The sequence below is a fragment of the Globicephala melas genome, chromosome 17, assembly GCF_963455315.2.
Source record: "Globicephala melas chromosome 17, mGloMel1.2, whole genome shotgun sequence".
Lineage (NCBI taxonomy): Eukaryota > Metazoa > Chordata > Mammalia > Artiodactyla > Delphinidae > Globicephala > Globicephala melas.
The window spans coordinates 26926696-26945680 of NC_083330.1; the positions used below are offsets into that span (position 1 = coordinate 26926696).

Below are 18985 nucleotides of genomic sequence, written 5' to 3' on the forward strand. Positions count from 1 at the left end.
AAGAGACTACCCTTCTTTACATTTGGAATCTTTATCAGTCTCTATTCTGACCACGTTAAAAATAAGCCCATTAGTTGTTTGCAGATTTTCTGATGATGCCCATTCTAACAGGTGTGAGGTGATATCTCATTGTAGTTTTGATTTGCATTTCTCTAATAATTAGTGATGTTGAGCAGCTTTTCATGTGCTTCTTGGCCATCTGTATGTCTTCTTTGGAGAAATGTCTATTTAGGTCTTCTGTCCATTTTTGGATTGGATTGTTTGTTTTTTTAATATTGAGCTGCATGAGCTGTTTATATATTTTGGAGATTAATCCTTTGTCTGTTGATTCATTTGCAAATATTTTCTCCCATTCTGAGGGTTGTCTTTTCATCTTGTTTATGGTTTCCTTTGCTGTGCAAAAGCTTTGAAGTTTCATTAGGTCCCATTTGTTTATTGTTGTTTTTATTTCCATTACTCTAGGGGGTGGATCAAAAAAGATCTTGTTGTGATTTATGTCAAAGAGTGTTCTTCCTATGTTTTTCTCTAACAGTTTTACAGTGTCCAGTCTTACATTTAGGTCTCTAATCCATTTTGAAGTTATTTTTGTATATGGTGTTAGGGAGTGTTCTAATTTCATTCTTTTACATGTAGCTGTCCAGTTTTCCCAGCATCACTTATTGAAGAGGCTGTCTTTTCTCCATTGTATATCCTTGCCTCCTTTGTCATAGATTAGTTGACCATAGGTGTATGGGTTTATCTCTGGGCTTTCTATCTTATTCCTTTGATCTATGTTTCTGTTTTTGTGCCAGTATCATATTGTCATGATTACTGTAGCTTTATAGTATAGTCTAAAGTCAGAGAGTCTGATTCCTCCAGCTCCGTTTTTTCCCTCAAGACTGCTTTGGCTATTCGGAGTCTTTTGTGTCTTCATACAAATTTTAAGATTTTTTGTTCTAGTTACGTTAAAAAATGCCATTGGTAATTTGATAGGGATTGCATTGAATCTGTAGATTGCTTTGAGTAGTAGAGTCATTTTCACAATATTGATTCTTCCAATCCAAGAACATGGTATATCTCTCCATCTGTTGGTAAGATCTTTAATTTCTTTCATCAGTATCTTATAGTTTTCTGCATACAGGTCTTTTGTCTCCCTAGGTAGGTTTATTCATAGGTATTTTATTCGTTTTGTTGCAATGGTAAATGGGAGTGTTTCCTTAATTCTCTTTCAGATTTTTCATTATTAGTATATAGGAATGCAAGAGATTTCTGTGCATTAATTTTTTATCCTGCAACTTTACCAAATTCATTGATTAGCTCTAGTAGTTTTCTGGTGGTATCTTGAGGATTCTCTATGTATAGCATCATATCATCTGCAAACAGTGACAGTTTTACTTCTTCTTTTCCCATTTGTATTCTTTTTTATTTCTTTTTCTTCTCTGATCGCTGTGGCTAGGACTTCCAAAACTATGTTGAATAATAGTGGTGAGAGTGGACATCCTTGTCTTCTTCCTGATCTTAGAGGAAATTCTTTCAGTTTTTCACCATTGAGAATGATGTTTGCTGTGGGTTTGTCATATATGGGAATGTAACTTGATACAGCCACTATGGAGAACAGTACGGAGGTCCCTTAAAAAACTAAAAATAGAATTACCATATGACCCAGCAACCCCACTACTGGACATATACCCAGAGAAAACCATAATTCAAAAAGACACATGCACCTCAATGTTCATTGCAGCACTATTTACAATAGCCAGGTCATGGAAGCAACCTACATGCCCATTGACAGATGAATGGATAAAGAAGACGTGGTACATATATACAATGGAATATTACTCAGCCATGAAAAGGAATGAAACTGGGTCATTTGTTGAGACGTGGATGGATCTAGAGACTGTCATTCAGAGTGAAGTAAGTCAGAAAGAGAAAAACAAATATTGTATATTAACTCATATGTGTGGAACCTAGAAAAATGGTACAGATGAACCAATTTGCAGGGCAGAAGTTGAGACACAGATGTAGAGAACACACGTATGGACACCGAGGGGGGAAAGTGGCCGGGGGTGGTGGTGGTGGTGTGATTATTTGGGTGATTGGGATTGACATGTATACACTGATGTGTATAAAATTGATGACTAATAAGAACCTGCTGTATAAAAAAAATAAATAAAATAAAATTCAAAAATTAAAAAAAAATGTGACACAGACACTAAGTAAGCAAATGCTGTTGGAAAAATGGTTCCAATAGACTAGCTCTTTGCAGGGTTGCCACAAACCTTCAATTTGTAAAAAAAATACAGTATATGTGAAGTGCAATAAAGTGATACAATTAAAAAAAAAAACAAAACCCAGATAGGGGGTTCTGTATTTCAGCAGAGGAAATAACATACTAAACCCTTTTTGAAATACAACATAATTTGAAATTACTAGAGAGCTTCATTGTGTGTGTGTGTGTGTGTGTGTGTGTGTGTGTGTGTGAGATCATTTGCTGAGCACGATTTTAGTTATGAATCTGATTAATTTTGAATAGCAGATGTTAATTAAAATTTAATAACACTTCATTTAACTAGGTTACGTATTCTCAAAAGCACTCCACAACTCGATTTTACGATTCATAGAAGCAAAAATACCCACTTCTTATGCAATATAATGATTCCAAGTTAAATGGAATATAATGAGAAGAGCAGGGATGAAGTACATGTAAATCAGTATCAAATATTATTTTGTGATACTTTAGCTACATGTAATCCTTGGCTCCTAAATTAACTCACCTTTCATAACGTAAGATATAGTTATGAGATTGAAAACACTGTGTTTGATGCTTGGGGCAAAGCGAAGATGAATAAAACAGCCTCTGACCTCAAGGATATTAAATCTAGTAGAGGATTAAACAAAAGGAATTTTATGATTGCACATTAGAATTTCTGAAGTAGATGCTTAGAGGCTCTGTAATTCAACAGCTGAGCACGGGTTTTTAGCGTCTTGCTGCCGTGTTATTCTGAGCTTGTAGTCTCTTTCCTCATCATGTCAAGATGGCTGCACTGATTCTGGGTTATGTGGCAAGGTCAAGTGGGAGAGGGGAGGAGGAAATAGATGTGTTTCTTTAGCAATGAGAAAGTACGTTCAGAAACTCTCAAGCAGATTTCCCATCACATCACATTGGACAGAAATGTGCCACACCCTGTTTCTAAACAAATAACCACCAAAGGGAATGGGTTTGCCCTGACTGGCTTGCTGAAGCACACGGCCTTGTAAAGAGGGGTTTCAACTGAACACAGTCAGGCCTCTGGTAGCAAGGAGGAAAGGGAAAAGGGATAGACTTTATTTAAGTAACTGTTAATACCCTCTGTATTATTAAACTTTTTTGAGGAGAGAAGTGTCATGATCAAAGCTGTGCTTTTTATCTTGGCAAGTGAAATGTAATTTGGCACAGTTTTAAAAGCACATCCTAGGTTTCATGGAAACTGGCTATTTTATGCTTCTCTTTTTCTTCTTTCCTTCCTTCTCTTTCTTTCTTCCTCTTCTTTATTATTTTAATTAATTATTTCACTAAATATTTATATCTATCACCCTTACTTTTTTCCTGTTAAATATAATTTCCTTTCACCTTCACCTTAGTCTTACAATTATTTCTTTTATAGACAACTAAAATATCCATAAAACCTATCTTAATCCATTGTTGACCCCCTACAATTAGATTGGCTACATCATTTGTGAGGCCTAGTGCAAAATGAAGATGCAAGGCTTTTTTTTCAAAATTTATTAAAACTTTAATATGGCAACAGCAGAGCATTAAACTAAGGACGTAACCCTGTGGCATCTGCACAGGCTACATTCCTGTGAACCTGGGCCCTGATTAACAGTTTGTCCTCCATCCTATCCCCAAAGAGATCTTTTCTATTGTTCTTAGGATGAGGACCTACATCCTTAATATGAGCTAAATGTTACCATCCTAATTCTCCATCTGCGTCTACAACACACTAGTCCCTGCTCTTAACTCTGGTCTCCAGCCATAGTAGTTTTCTTTCACTCCCCCTCTTATACCAAGTCACTGGACACTTGCATATGTTATATCTTCTGCCTGCCCCTCCTGTCCTGTTTATCTTTCAAATCATATCATTCATCACATCCTCTTAAAACATCCACTGACTTTGTAATTGTGGCAAACTTTTATCATGTGGCGCTGCTTTTTTGTAACAATTGTAACATTTATAGATGTTACATTTATAAATGTTACATTTATAAATAAATGTATTCTTGTTTTGCATACTTTTTTTTTAACTGTTTCCTGGCCATTTGGTCAGGAAGATCAAATGTCTTTACCTGTTGTTTAAAATCTTACTGCCTAGCAGTGTCAGGCATACAGAAAGAAGTGTCTCAATAAATACTCAGCAATTCAATGGCAGAATGGGGGTGATGAGGATAGAGTGGAGAATAGGACAGATATAGTTTCTGTTACAATAATGGTTATAATCTAGACAAACTAGGAGTGAGATTCTATGAAGCTAATGCATTCGTTCCATTATCTGTAAAATTTTTAAATATTTAAAATATTAAATATTTAAAAATAATATTAAATATTTATATTTTAATATTTTAAATTAAATCAATGTAAAATGATTTATATTTTTCCTCCTTATATAATTCTTACAGGTTTTATTTGTGCAGAATATGGGTTGGTTTTGATATGGGTAAGACTGGTTTGCTTAGGAATGACCATTAAGTGAATTGAAGTGCTTAACACACTCTTTGCATTGATTCTCAACCAAGAGCATTTTCTTAAGTGAATCTGAGATATATACATGCTTCCCTATGTGGCTGAATTTCAGCCAATTATACAATTGCATCAGGAGCTGGAACACAGTGTTCAAGTGGACAGCTTGAAGAAGGTTTGTCTCCCTTCTACTGTACATTCATAAAATCAATAGATTTGTTCTACTTACATTTAAAATAGAGAAATTGTTGTATTTATGCATGATGCTAAGACTGTTTTAAGTCAGCTGGAAATAATTTCTCAATATTTCTTCACCGTACTCTGTCTTCATGGTGAATATAGATGGTAAAGTTTTTCTAGGAAAGGTTTGACCTCTGCAAGGGGTCAGATTTTGCCCTTGGTCTGAAGGTAGTTTTAATACTCGTAATAGAAAGAACTGCATTTATGTTGTGAATAGCTGACCAAATGCATAACTTTCTCTCCTTCTGAGGAGCGGGACCAAAATTCCTTCTCATTGTCTGTGATAGCAAGACAGAGGGAGGGTTTCCTTAAGTTCTTCTAAAGGTTGCTGCAGATACCAAATGACATGGTCAGAGTGCTTTGCTGGTCATCTTTTTAACTTCCTATTCCTTTAATCACAGCTAGGAGACAGGTCTCAGGAAGTTTCGATATTTTCCAAAGGTAAGTAAAGCTTTTATTACTAACAGTTTCTGAGTCATTTGTTTATAGAAAAAACTTAGGAAACATGAAGATATATTTGAGGTGAAGAAACACATTTTTTTCATCCTTTCATCACTTAAATATATTAGAATGTGTTCCTGTTAAACTTCCAAAGGAAATGTATCTTTTGAATGGTGTTAGTCATAAAAGAATTGTTTTTCAAAAGGTACACATTCTCTAAGGAATTTTGTGAAAGTGGAATACAAACATGTAACCAGTTTTATTCTGTTTCTTGTTCTCCAAATTATTTTAAAGTGTATATGTAAGATTCCTGCAATATACATAAAATACACGAATGGTGTCAGTTGTACATAAATCCTTAAGTAAAATGTTTTCATTTAAAAATGTAAGCTGGGGGCTTCCTTGGTGGCAGAGTGATTGAGAGTCCGCCTGTCGATGCAGGGAACACGGGTTCGTGCCCCCATCCAGAAGGATCCCATATGCCGCAGAGCGGCTAGGCCCGTGAGCCATGGCCGCTGAGCCTGCGCTGAGCCTGCACTCCGCAACGGAAGAGGCCACAACAGTGAGAGGCCCGCGTACCGCAAAAAAAAAAAAAAAAAAAAAAAAAAAAGTAAGCTGGGTAAACACTTTCTCCATATTCAAATTCCAACATTTATAGTTGAAATTCTGAATTTCTGTAGTAGAATTGGTTTTATAGGAAAGAAAACACATCTGTCAAAGTCAGAATAATGATATCAGATTCAGATTCACTATATTTGCTTAGGTTTTTCATGAAGGGCATAATACCAACTAATAATGTGTGTTATCTAATCTAGAGTGATATGAACTATAGGTAGGTACATGGTGGGCATTCTAAGCTTGAAATTTTCCTTATCTATTCAGGTTGCCAATCCCCTTTCCACTCCTCTCTCTCTCTCTCTCTCTCTCTCTCTCTGTATGTGTACCATATATACCTACACATGAATATATATGTATGGCCATATATGGCCATACAGCCTATATGTATATGTGTATATATATATATATATATATGTGTATATATGTATATATACACACATACACACAGGCAAAACAAACAAACAAACCTGTGTCCCACTCCCAGTTTATTTCACTGTAATAAAGTTGCATTCCACACGTAATTACAGTTGACCCTTGAACAATGCAGGACTTAGGGGCATCAACCTTGCCTCCTGCAGTAGAAAATCCTCCTATAATTTTACAGTCATCCCTCTGAATTGGTTGGATTCAACCAACTGTGGATTGTGTTGTACTGTAATACATATTTATTGAAAACAATTCAGGTATAAGTGGACCCATGCAGTTCAAACAGTTGTTGTTCAAGGGTCAACTTTATATACGTATATGTCCTGTGTGTTGGCTGCATAACACAATTAAATACAAAACATACAGAACTTAATTTATATTTGCAGTTGGCTTTAAAGTTAAAATGAAATGGAGTCATTTATTCATTCATTCAGCAAATGGTTACTTAATACCTGCTATGTACGGGAACACAATAACCTTATTCCTATGTAGGTATAAAGACTTCTTTTCTCCCAGTGCCTTTCTGTGTACTCCATTTTTGTTTGTTTGTTTGTTTGTTTGACTCAAATGAACTAGAGTAGAAAATTAAAATATGATTTTTGATTCTTCATGGTTCCAGCTAAGATTGTTAGGAAGTTTTTATCTCTTTCAGCAATGCCTCTGTTTATTGCCTAACTTTTGAATTTCTAGGAGTAATAGAATTCTATGCCTTGGAATTTTCCATGAAAGTAATTCTTACTTAGACTTGATGACCTATCATGGCACCATTCTTCAACTTGTTTTCATTTTTTGAGATGTCTCAAAATATCTAAATTTCCTAATGAAAAGTCATTTGTTAAGGAAGACTATCATTTGTATGGTGGTAAAAAGCTTTTTCTTGGTCTAATACTAGAAAGAAGAGGGAAAGAAAGTCGATTGTCGGGAAAATAAAGAGGAAAGGAAGAGATTTAAAAGCAGGACTTGTGATTTTAACTTCAACATGTAATGATCTTGGAAGTCATCAGTCATGTCCTTACAACAAGAAAAAGTTGAACAAACTGAAGTTCAATGGCTTTTCTTGGAAGCATCAGATAAATGAGGTCTCGTGGCAAACTGCCATGCTGAAATTTGGAGAGAGGCTAATGCAGAGGCACATCCAAGATCTGTTTACCTGGAGCAGAAGCCCTGGAGTAGTACACTGGTTAAGGAATCTTTAAATTATAATTTTCATGAATGGCTAGAGGCTGTGGACTAGTGTGATTGTGAAAAATTCCGAGTAGTACAGTCTTAGGGAATACACCCATACTTTCATGGGTTTTACCTCCTGAGGAACTAAGATCCTCTCTTGGTTCTGGAAAAGAGAAAAGAAGAGTAATCATTGTGAAGTATGTTCAGGGTGTTCTCCATCACAAAGACCTGCTCTTCAGGGAAAAAGATCTTAAGGGGGTAGGGGGGATTTCTGCCACTACAGTACCTCTTGTCTTCCTTTGTCACCTGGTGGCTGCGGGGGGGAGCGAAGAAACCCTTATTTGTGTAGGTCAGAACCTTGGAACATGGGGCCACTAAAAGACCAAGACTTAGTCATAAGATTACGGAACTCTCCCTCTTCTCTGTATGCTACCATCATGCTAACAGGGCTCCAGTATAGGTATAGGGAGATTATAACTGAAAGGGTTTCAAGATACAGACTTAGATCTAAAGGGATGGAGAAAAATATATCATGCTCAAAAGAAAGCTGACATGCCTATTTTAATTTCAGAGAAAGCAGATATCAGAACAAGGAAGATCATCGGGGAAAAGAGAGTACAAAGAATTTCAGTAGCTTGTCAGTGACAGTCAAGATTCAAAACCAGAGACCCTACCTTAACCAAGACTTGATTTTGTTTATTCTATTAATATGGGGTTAAGGCTACCTTTTATGAAGCTGAGCTGGATACCTCAAATCTAGAATGGCTTCATTCATCAGTGACCATGTGTGGGGTGACCAGCTCCTGTTTTTCCCATGTCCTTTCCCTAATCAGTCTCCAGTCTCTCTGACACCAGCCAACCCTCTTGGATCACAGACCTTCCTCCCCCTCTGCTGTAAACCTTGTTTTCCTCTGCAGATCAATTTAGAATGCAGGGATGCTTTCATCAAGTACCCCACATCCATCACTTCATATGATTTAAATTAGTGAAAAGGCTATTATTATAATAAAGTTAGTGACATTGCAAGTAGAATTTGAGAGTATCAACTATTTTTGGGTTATGGGACCAGGATTGGGGTAGAAGCTAAATAGAGGAGATGCTTAGAATAAGGAACCCGTCATTTGTCCTTCTAAATTGTGATATAATATTCCTCCAAGCAAAGATGGACTGCAGTACTTCGCATGATTCTTAAGGGCAAGGACCATAACTTACTCATCTCTGTTTCCTCCAACTTGGGATTTGTAAATAGAAGTTGTTTTAATAAATGTTAGATGAGTTACAATCCCTCATAATCATTTAAAATAGTAAAACATGCCTCAAGTTTTAGGAAAAGCTCATAAATATATGATAAATATATTGCATACAAAATTAAATCTATTTTATACAAAGGTATGCAGTGTGGCATTCATATAACACATAAATAATATAACTCGATTGTATCATAAATTTTGCCTAAATCTAACAAGCTAGCTATAAAAAGCATTTTCATTTTCTTGTTCTTTTAAATTTAAAATCATTTGATAGAAGGTTTTAGATGACCTAGGTTTCTGAAAAAGGCTGTCCTTGGAACTTTGAATAATGCTTTCCTTTTATCTCCATATATGTCTCTTAACAAACAAAAAGTCATTCCAATTCTTGGCCTAGGGCTGAGCTCTTTAAAAAGGAAGTCTCTTTTCCTTTTTGCAATTCAATGCACAATGTTCAATTGGTAGACCAGTACAATAGTAGGTAAAGGCGCTTGAAATGTAGTTCTAAATTAAATATCTTCAAATAAACAGAATGAGGAAAATCATGGGCTGCCTACATGACCACACATTGTAAATTCCAGGGATTTACCATGAAAGGAAATTTCTCTTGTATTCTGATTTCCATCATTCATCACCAAACAAGTGTTTTGTCTGTTAAAATTTTAAACATGCCATCTTACAACAGATGAGAGTGCTACAGCGTGACTCAGTGCAGCAATTATTCTGGTAATCACAGGGTTGGAATACTAGAATGTGTTAAAAGAGATTGGAATGTCACTACAGCAGTTATGTAATCATCTTTTTAAATATTTTGTGAGTCTCTTGTGTTCTATAGTTGAATCATGTAATATAGTTAATAGCATATTTAAAACCATAGAACTGTGCTCCAGTGAATTTTGTGTGTGTGTTTGTGATAGTGTGTGGGTTGTGAGTGATGATACTCTATCTACTAAACATGTATTTTGATGAATTAAAGGGTCTCTATTTCACTAATTGGTTTAAGATTAGTATATTGGTGATTTGCACTATTCAACTAAGTCTACTGGTTATTTGACTATTGAATATCTTGGTTCTTTTACTGTTGAATCAATCAAGTTTTTAATTGATACATGGCTAATTTTCCTCTTTCCTTCCCTTCCTCCCTTTGTTCCCCCCTTCCTGCCTCCCTTCTGCCTTCCTTCCTTCCTATGACTGTGGGTAACATTATTCATAGTTTGTACTTCAAACAAGATGAACTTTTACTGGTAGTATAGTCTAGAGCCATTTACTAGTGACCTTTCTTAACCATTGTGTGACTCAGTTTCCTCATTTAAAGTTAACCTCATCAAGTTCTTTTGAAGAGTGCCTGAAACATATTAAAATTCTCAATATATTAAGAACCCATTCAGAGGAATTTCATTGCAAAGATTGTATTCCTTTTGGAATTTTTCAAGTCCCTGTTTATGTTTCTTCAGTATTACGTTTTTCAGTTAACACTTTACTTAAAATTAAGTTTTGGTGACTGGTGTGATGCTCTTGTTTTTACACTATTTAGTATTACTATTATAGAACTATTCATGCTTCTCTGCAGCCTGCTTTCTTCCTACTTCACAAATGCATGAATGTCAATTTCCGAACAATTTCTCACTTGGGGAAACTAGTTGTAGCCCTCTACCTCCTACCTGGGATTCTGAAGGTGTTAAATTCATAATTCTGTCACTGACGTGTGCCTCCCACATAACCCATAACACCATGCTTTCGTTAGGAAATGGTCCTAAATATATCATACAGGCTCTTTCTCCTCTTTACCTCCTGCACTGTTACTTCCTCTGGTACTCGTAATTCTAGGAAGCCTGGATCAAACTGTATACATGGTTTATCCATGCCCAGATTTCCAATAACATTTCCCATTGTAGCGTAGGATGGTTGTGCTGGCGGGAAAGGAGTGTGATTTCCCTTTATATTTATATATTATATTATATAATATATAAGACACCCACATTTCTGTGGAATGTTCAGTGGAGGTCACCAAGTCCACTTTTATAGATTCACTGTTATGGGGACAGAGCACCTCACCACTCACTCTCGAATACTACCTTCATTATTTCATTATCATCAAACTACATATATTTTTAATGACCAAGTGATTCTGTTACATTACATGCTTGATGTCCTAGTCAATTTCATTCATGGAATTTTAGATTTCCCCTTTCCTGGATAAATTCCTGTAATTATACTGGTCTCTGACAGCCTCTGCCATTACTACAAAATCACTCTTCATAACTGATGAAATATATTAAACTCATTGTTCCCTGATTGCCTCAGCTTTTCTGGCATTTGGCATGCCTTCATTTCAGCCACCAGTGGTAAAGCCAAAGCTTGAAAAGTGTCATCATTCAGAAGTACTTCACCTTCAAGTTGAAAACTAACAAACTCTGAACTGACAATTGACAAATCTGAACCTGAATTTAACCCTCTTGTATATTCTTCTTCATGTGTCTCTTGGGAAAAAATCCAAAGAATAAAAACATTTGTGTCTCATTTGTTTATTTAAGAATAATAAGTAGTTAACACATTACAAACTACTAGGTTAATTTCATATTAACAATTTAATATACATATATGATTACTTACATTATAGTGCCATATATGATTGTATAAATTACAGCACCTGGATTTCAAGGAAAATTCTGTTTATGACTCTAATCCTTAATATGTTGTTTAAGATACTCTCATGGTCCATTTTAAACTGTATCAGAGTCTAACCTTTCTGATTACTTCTCTGCTAATGGCCACTTACTGTCCTAATTGGACTGTTCATTCCTTTTGTAGGAGATAAAATTAGAGTGTTTTCTCTTTGCATTTAGCTAATTGCTTAACTTTTCCCAATTGAAATAATTGCTACAACAGGTAGACAGTTGAAAATTTTAATTATTTAGTTTATGCCTTAAACATTAAGCTACTTTTATTTTAAAATACAGTTATAATAACAAGGAGTATTTTAAAAATTATATACCCACCTAATAAATATTTTCATATTCTGTAGCAATACATTTTAAGATCAGAATACTAACATTAAGTATATTAATTATAATTATATTGTTTTTAGTATAACTAACGTGACAATGTAATCATGTATGACAGACACTGCAATGAGAGTAATTTAAAAACATAATTTCTTTCTCACATAAAAATCTATGTTGGGGGGCTTCCCTGGTGGCGCAGTGGTTGAGAGTCCGCCTGCCGATGCAGGGGACACGGGTTCGTGCCCTGATCCGGAAAGATCCCACATGCCGCGGAGCTGCTGGGCCCGTGAGCTATGGCCGCTGAGCCCGTGCGTCCGGAGCCTGTGCTCCGCAACGGGAGAGGCCACAACAGTGAGAGGCTCGCGTACTGCAAAAAAAAAAAAAAAAAAAAAATCTATGTCCTCTCCCTTTAAGGGCATGGCCCAGAATTTGCATACATTACTTCTATGCTGATCCCATTGGACAGAACTTTTTTGCCAGGGAGGTTTTAAATATACTCATTTTCAAATATCATATGATACCACTTATATGGGAAATCTAAAAAAACAAACAATGATACAAATGAACTTATTTACAAAACAGAGACAGACTCAGAGGACAAATTTATGGTTCCGGGGGGGAAGGGTGGGAGAGAGGGATAGATTGGGAGCTTGGATTGAATGTACACACTGCTATATTTAAAGTAAAATGCCTTTCCATGAAAAAAAAAAAGTCATTTTTTTAAGCAGCCATGAGTTTGGCTTAAAATACCAACTCTACTACTACTAAGGATGTTAATGGCTATTGGGAGGCAACTCGCAGTCTCTACCTCCTATATTAATGACTTCTCCGGTCTTATTTCAGAGACAACATTTTTTGAGCTCTCACCATAAGCCAGATCCAGTTGATTTAAAATGAATGGAATATAATCTTTACCCTGGAGATTATAAATTAGTCCTTGTGATAAGCAGGGGTGGAGGATAGGAGTATGATGCAATGTATTTTCCAGGGGAAGAATAGGCTAAGACATTCTAGGTAGTGAAATGTATCAGAACATGTCACTTCAAAATATGCCACTTTGGTATATTGATTATTTTGAGCTGATGACACTTGAAAAACAGCAAATGCAGATAGAGGCTTTCTCTGAACTCTGCTTATCTGCCTAAAGACTTATCCTTCAAAAGAAACTCAGCTGTCAACAGTCTGGTCCCGTCCCTGGGATTTTCATCAACCAATATTGACTTTTATCACAGGAGAGGAGACTGGAAGTCCACACCACACTCAGACACACTGTAACAAGCAATGATACCTCCCATCTATTATTCTAAGGGCTCATTCATTTTTCCTAAAAATCAATTGACTTCTAAGAGGCCTGCATCCCCACTCCCCCTGTTAAGATGGTATTAATCCTGAATTCTAAGCCACTTCAGGGAAACTCATTTTTTCCTGAGTACCCACCATGCATACATGAGGTATACATGTTAATAAACTTCTGTTTGTTTTTCCTCTGTTAATGTCTTTTATTACAGGCGTCTGAGCCAAGAACTCAGAAGTACAGAGGAAATTTACTTTTCTTCCTGCACAGTAGTGAGATAGGCTATGAAAACAAGCTGTGTCATGAAATGGCACAATGTAGAGAACAGGAGTAAGTTCAATATGGCAGTATGTGGAGAGTTTGTAGAGGGAAAGTAGTAGGAGATGAGCCCATGGAGGTATCTTGTGATGTGATGTGAAGGGCTCTGTGTGTTTGAATTTTATCATGTAGACCAAAGATACACAAACTAGGGCCCATGGGCCAAATCCAGTTTGCCAATTTTTTGTAAATAAAGTTTTATTGGAATACAGTCACACCCACTTGTTTACCTCAAGTATCTATGGCTGCTTTGCTGCTACAATAGGAGAGTTGAATAGTTGTGACAGATGCAGTAAGGCCCACACAGCCTAAAATATTTCCATCTGTCCCTTCACAGAAAAAGACTGTCAACCTTCCAGATGTAGACAAGGATTGCTCTTTGGAAGGAGCACAGGCTCCAGACGCGCAGGCTCAGCGGTCATGGCTCACGGGACCAGCCGCTTCGCGGCATGTGGGATCTTCCCGGATCGGGGCACGAACCTGTGTCCCCTGCCTCGGCAGGCAGACTCTCAACCACTGCGCCACCAGGGAAGCCCCTCTTTGGAAGTTTAAAAGCAGTAGAAATCTCTAGACCTAGAAATCTGTCAGTTTTCCGAGTGACTTCTTCAAAACCAAGTTACCCCAAGTTTTCTTAAACTCGAAGCTTTTAAAGAGCTCTTCATGATGTTGTCGTATGGTATTAATGCACAATGAGCATCATTCATTAAGTCTACATTAATCTGATAGACATTATACTTCAAATAATTCCTGCCTACTGCATTACCTTTGTCCTTTGTGAGCTTAAATTTCACCTGTCAAGAGCAATCGCTTTGGAGTGTGATATTTGTATATACACACAAAAAAAGTCTTGCCTTGGCAAACGTGTACTTGAAAGGTAATGCCTTAAGCCACGAACTTTTGCACTTTTGTTCACTTCATATATTACCACATTTTTATAAGGTTTAGTGTTTCCTTGTGTAATTTTTTCTGTTCTATTGTTATAAATAAAAGTATTTATTTTACTAATGCAATATAAATCACTGTGACTTGTTATTAAATAAGCAGATTCTGTTAGAACTCCTTTATTCCTCATAATTTAATTTACCATCAATTTCTTGCATTTTAAATGACAACTGTGCTATCGAGTTACCTTTTGTTTTGCATAGTGAGGATGTAGAGCAACCTGATGCCTTTAGATGCAGCCATGAGTCTTTGTTTTTTCAGAGAGTCTCTGCCTTACTGGAAAACAGATAAATCCCTTCAAGACATTTTAAAAGCACTATTTCATAGTTAAAACATGAAAAACAAACTGGTAAATCAGAAAAAACTGTATTATCATGAATATGTAAAGAACTTAAAAATCATAAATAGGGACTTCCGTGATGGCACAGTGGTTAAGAATCTGCCTGTCAATGCAGGGGACACGGGTTCGATCCCTGGTCTGGGAAGATCCCACGTGCCACAGAACAATTAAGCTCATATCTCAACAGAAATCAGAAAAATGTGGACATTAAGTTCACACTGTCAATAGAAATGGCTAATAAATATGTGAAGAGATGCATAACCTCAGTGAAATAAAATAAATGCCAATTAAAAACATAAATAAATACTAATATTTCTACTTATCTGATTATAAAGGTGAATAAAAACTATTAGCTCCAGTAGCTTGGGTCCATAAAAACATAAACACTCTAATCTTCTGTTGACAAGAGTATGGTTTTCAGTCTTTCTGGAAGACAGTTTGGCTATATATACTACATTTTAAGTGTTATGCTATTTACAGCATCATTCTGATAATTTTATAGGAATTTATGCTAAGGAAATAGTAGAACAAGGGCATAAAGATGCATTCATAAGACAGCTCATGTGATAGCATTGTTGGTCCTGAGAACTATTGATAGAAATAACCAAAGTTATTATCCACTGCGAGCTGGCGGAATACCATATGGTGCATTCATCAGATGGCTGTCATTCAGCTACTATGTTGTAAGTGATGAGTAAAAATAATAGTTTCTTTCTTTTCCAAATACTCTTCCCTTTCCCTACTTCACAGCATGCCTGTATTTGCCTCTAAGTATCTGGGTTTCACCTCTCTTTGAAGGCTCATCCTCCCTAAACTAGCAGTAAAATTTTGGATTTCACAAAGTTCTACCTAAGACTCATTTCCTTTCTCATACTGTCTCCCTCAGTCATATTTTTTCAAAGTGTCATTGGTGAACAAGTCATGAGTCATGAAATCAATACAGTGGGTATTATTGGTTACGGTTGGGTAATAACCAACATTTTAAACACTTATTGCAAGGAAAATAGCATGTGCAAAGGTACAGACATGGTGGTATGTTTGAGGAATTTCAAGAATTTCTATAAAACTAAACCATTATGTTCATTTGGATAAGATTTAAAAGTTGAGCCTGGTGAGAAAGGCCATGGAGGGTGTTGTATGCTAAGCAAAATGGACAGTATTTCATCTTGAAAATGATAAAGAGACACTGATATTTTAAGCTGGATTTTATTGAGGAATTTAATATACTTTCTCTATAAACAGGCAGAATAGTGAATATTTATTCGATTTACTGAAAATGTACATTGTATCATCTTAATGCTTAGGATGCTATCCCCGCTCATCAGAACATCTCTGCAGAGACTGAGCTTGTATCGGTAATATTTTAAGAACTATTCAAGCAGCTAGTCACCATAATATTCATCATTGTAATTTCACGGTTGTTTCATTTATAAAAACTGTCTGTGATCTTTACTATTAAAGCAGTATCCCAGAGCATATGTGTCTGAATCACAGAAAGAAGACTGTTCATCTTATCCTATACAGTTACAGTATGTGTAACTCTGGAGCCACAGCATCAAATTCTTATAATCATCCTCATATCATTTGGATGTAGTAAAACCCAAATTTACCTTTTAAAAGAGCTGCTATTTTGGATAGGTTATAGACTCTGTGAACTTGGACTCCACAGGTTTCTTCAAGCCATCCTCAGAAATCCCCAGGAAGTTCGTTCTTTTTTTTTTTTATTAATTAATTAATTAATTTAATTTTTTTGGCTGTGTTGGGTCTTTGTTGCTGCGTAGGGGCTTTCTCTAGTTGCGGCAAGAGGGGGATACTCTTCATTGTGGTGAACGGGCTTCTCATTGCGGTGGCTTCTCTTGTTGTGGAGCATGGACTCTAAGCACGTGGGCTTCAGTAGTTGTGGCAGGGGGGCTTAGTAGTTGTGGTACACAGTCTTAGTTGCTCCACGACATGTAGGAATCTTCCCGGACCAGGGATCGAACCTGTATCCCCTGTATTGGCGGGTGGATTCTTAACCACTGTGCCACCAGGGAAATCCTGAAAGCTCGTTCTTCATTATGCATCCTGAAGTCAGTAACTATGCTCATAGTCAGAGTCTATGAGAAAGGCTTTCTGAATAAGAAAAACTTACCTGGAAAGCCTATGCAAATTAATTTTTTCCCAAAATGTTTGTCACTGAAGTAAATTTAGCTATTACTAAGTTATGCAGAGATAAAGTCAAGCAGGGACTTCCCTGGTGGTGCAGTGGATAAGAATCCGCCTGCCAGTGAAGGGAACACAGGTTCGAGCCCTGGTCCAGGAAGATCCCACATGCTGCGGAGCAACTAAGCCCGGTGTGCCACAACTACTGAGCCTGTGCTCTAGAGCCCGCGAGACACAGCTACTGAAGCCTGCGTGCCTAGAGCCCGTGCTCCGCAACAAGAGAAGCCACGCAGTGAGAAGCATGCACACCACAACGAAGAGTAACCCCTTCTCGCTGCAACTAGAGAAAACCCGTGCACAGCAAAGAAGACCCAATGAAGCCAAAAATAAATAAATTAATTAATTAAAAAAAGAAAATCAGTTTATCATTGTCTTATTTTCTCATATCAATGACAATGTTCAAATAATATTACACATGCCTTGACTTGTTAAGCATAATATTCTGTAATCAAACACATAGTTTCCATCTTTTCAGAATGATTCAGTCACAATTACAGTCTTTTTAAAATATTTATTTATTTGTATATTTATTTGGTTGTGTCAGGTCTTAGTTGCAGCAGGCGGGCTCCTTAGTTGTGGCTCTCCAGCTCCTTAATTGTGGCTCACTGGCTCTTTAGTTGCAGCTCGCTGGCTCCTTGATTGTGCCATGTGAACTCTTAGTTGCGGCATGCACATGGGATCTAGTTCTTGGACCAGGGATCGAACCCTGGCCCCCTGCATTGGGAGCGTGGAGTCTTAACTAGTGCACCACCAGAGAAGTCCCTACAATTATAGTCTTGCAAATCTTAACGTTTCCTTAAATTTGTACAATACATTATAGTAAACAGCTATAGGCTATATTATTTGAATCATGTGAAATTACGTTTGCGTTATGAAGTTCTTAAAATAATCAACGCTATTTAACTGTACATTTAATAACTCCTCCTCCAACATTTGGGAGTTCTTGAATCTACTTTTTACAGGCTTTCTTACTTCCATGTCTTACTGGATTGTAACTTTCTCTTGGTTCCATAGGCAATGTGGCTTTCTCAAATAATATCTTTCCTTATAAGGAAAAGACAATGACTTTTGTGTGTAAAACAGAAGGGCATTTTGTTAAAATGTCAGTTTAAAGTGTCATCTCACTTATTTATTTATTGATTTTTTTGAGCCTTATGGTTCTAGTTACCTATCACATACTTTTCTTTTAGTACTTTCAGGGTCAGATTCTCAAGAAAATACAGAAGGCACCTGGGAAGTGGAAGGGTCCACAGCTTGAGGAAGGGAAATTAAAGCATTACACAAGGTTTGATCCAGTGCCCATTATTTGTTGATAGTCTGATTCAAAGGAAAAAACAGAAGGCAAAGGGAAAGGAGAAGTCACTCAGGAGCATGAGAAATGCAAATAAAAGGATTATACAAGATTTGATCCCATTAAAAAAAATCAAAGAAACAAAAAACAAGTAACCAAATGATCAATGAAGGAACAGGTTAATAAAGAGCCATCTTAACTATTCACATTTCATGAAGAACCTTGATAATAATATTCAGGTTTTTAAGGATTTTCCCCTTTTGAATGTCTCTGAGTTTATTACTTTAAACTCCAACCTATTATTGCTGGCTGCTAGTGTCTGTCTTCCTAGTGACTCTCAGAACCTGAGAAGGACTCTAATGGAAGTATGCTGTATAATGGCAGCAAAGATGCATCCCCAGAGGCCATTCTTTGGATTCAGAGAAGAGTCAGAGGGGAGGAGGGGTGACCTGGAAACTAATCTAAGATCCAGATGTGAACCCAGACAGTTAAATCTTATTGAAGGTCCCTGGGTGCTTTCCCTAAAAATATATCAGTGGTCCTTTTATTTCACACCACTTACGCATAAGAGCAGACTGTACTCTACTACCTTCCTGAACTAAGGAACAAAATTTCCAGAAAGGGAGAGGAAGACAGAAATACTCTTAAATATTTTACAGAAGAGTAATATAGCTTCTTTGGACTCCATTTACCTATGGTTAATTATGTATTATTTTTTTTTAATTTTTTGATTTCTTTCCCCTACCAGGAGAATGATC

General features: G+C 36.6%; 1 protein-coding gene across 5 annotated transcripts in view; it reads left to right on the forward strand.

The window, feature by feature from the left end:
• The window catches only part of RALYL (RALY RNA binding protein like), an 822798-nt gene that overhangs the window by 114572 nt on the left and 689241 nt on the right, over positions 1 to 18985 (forward strand). The window lies entirely within an intron of this gene.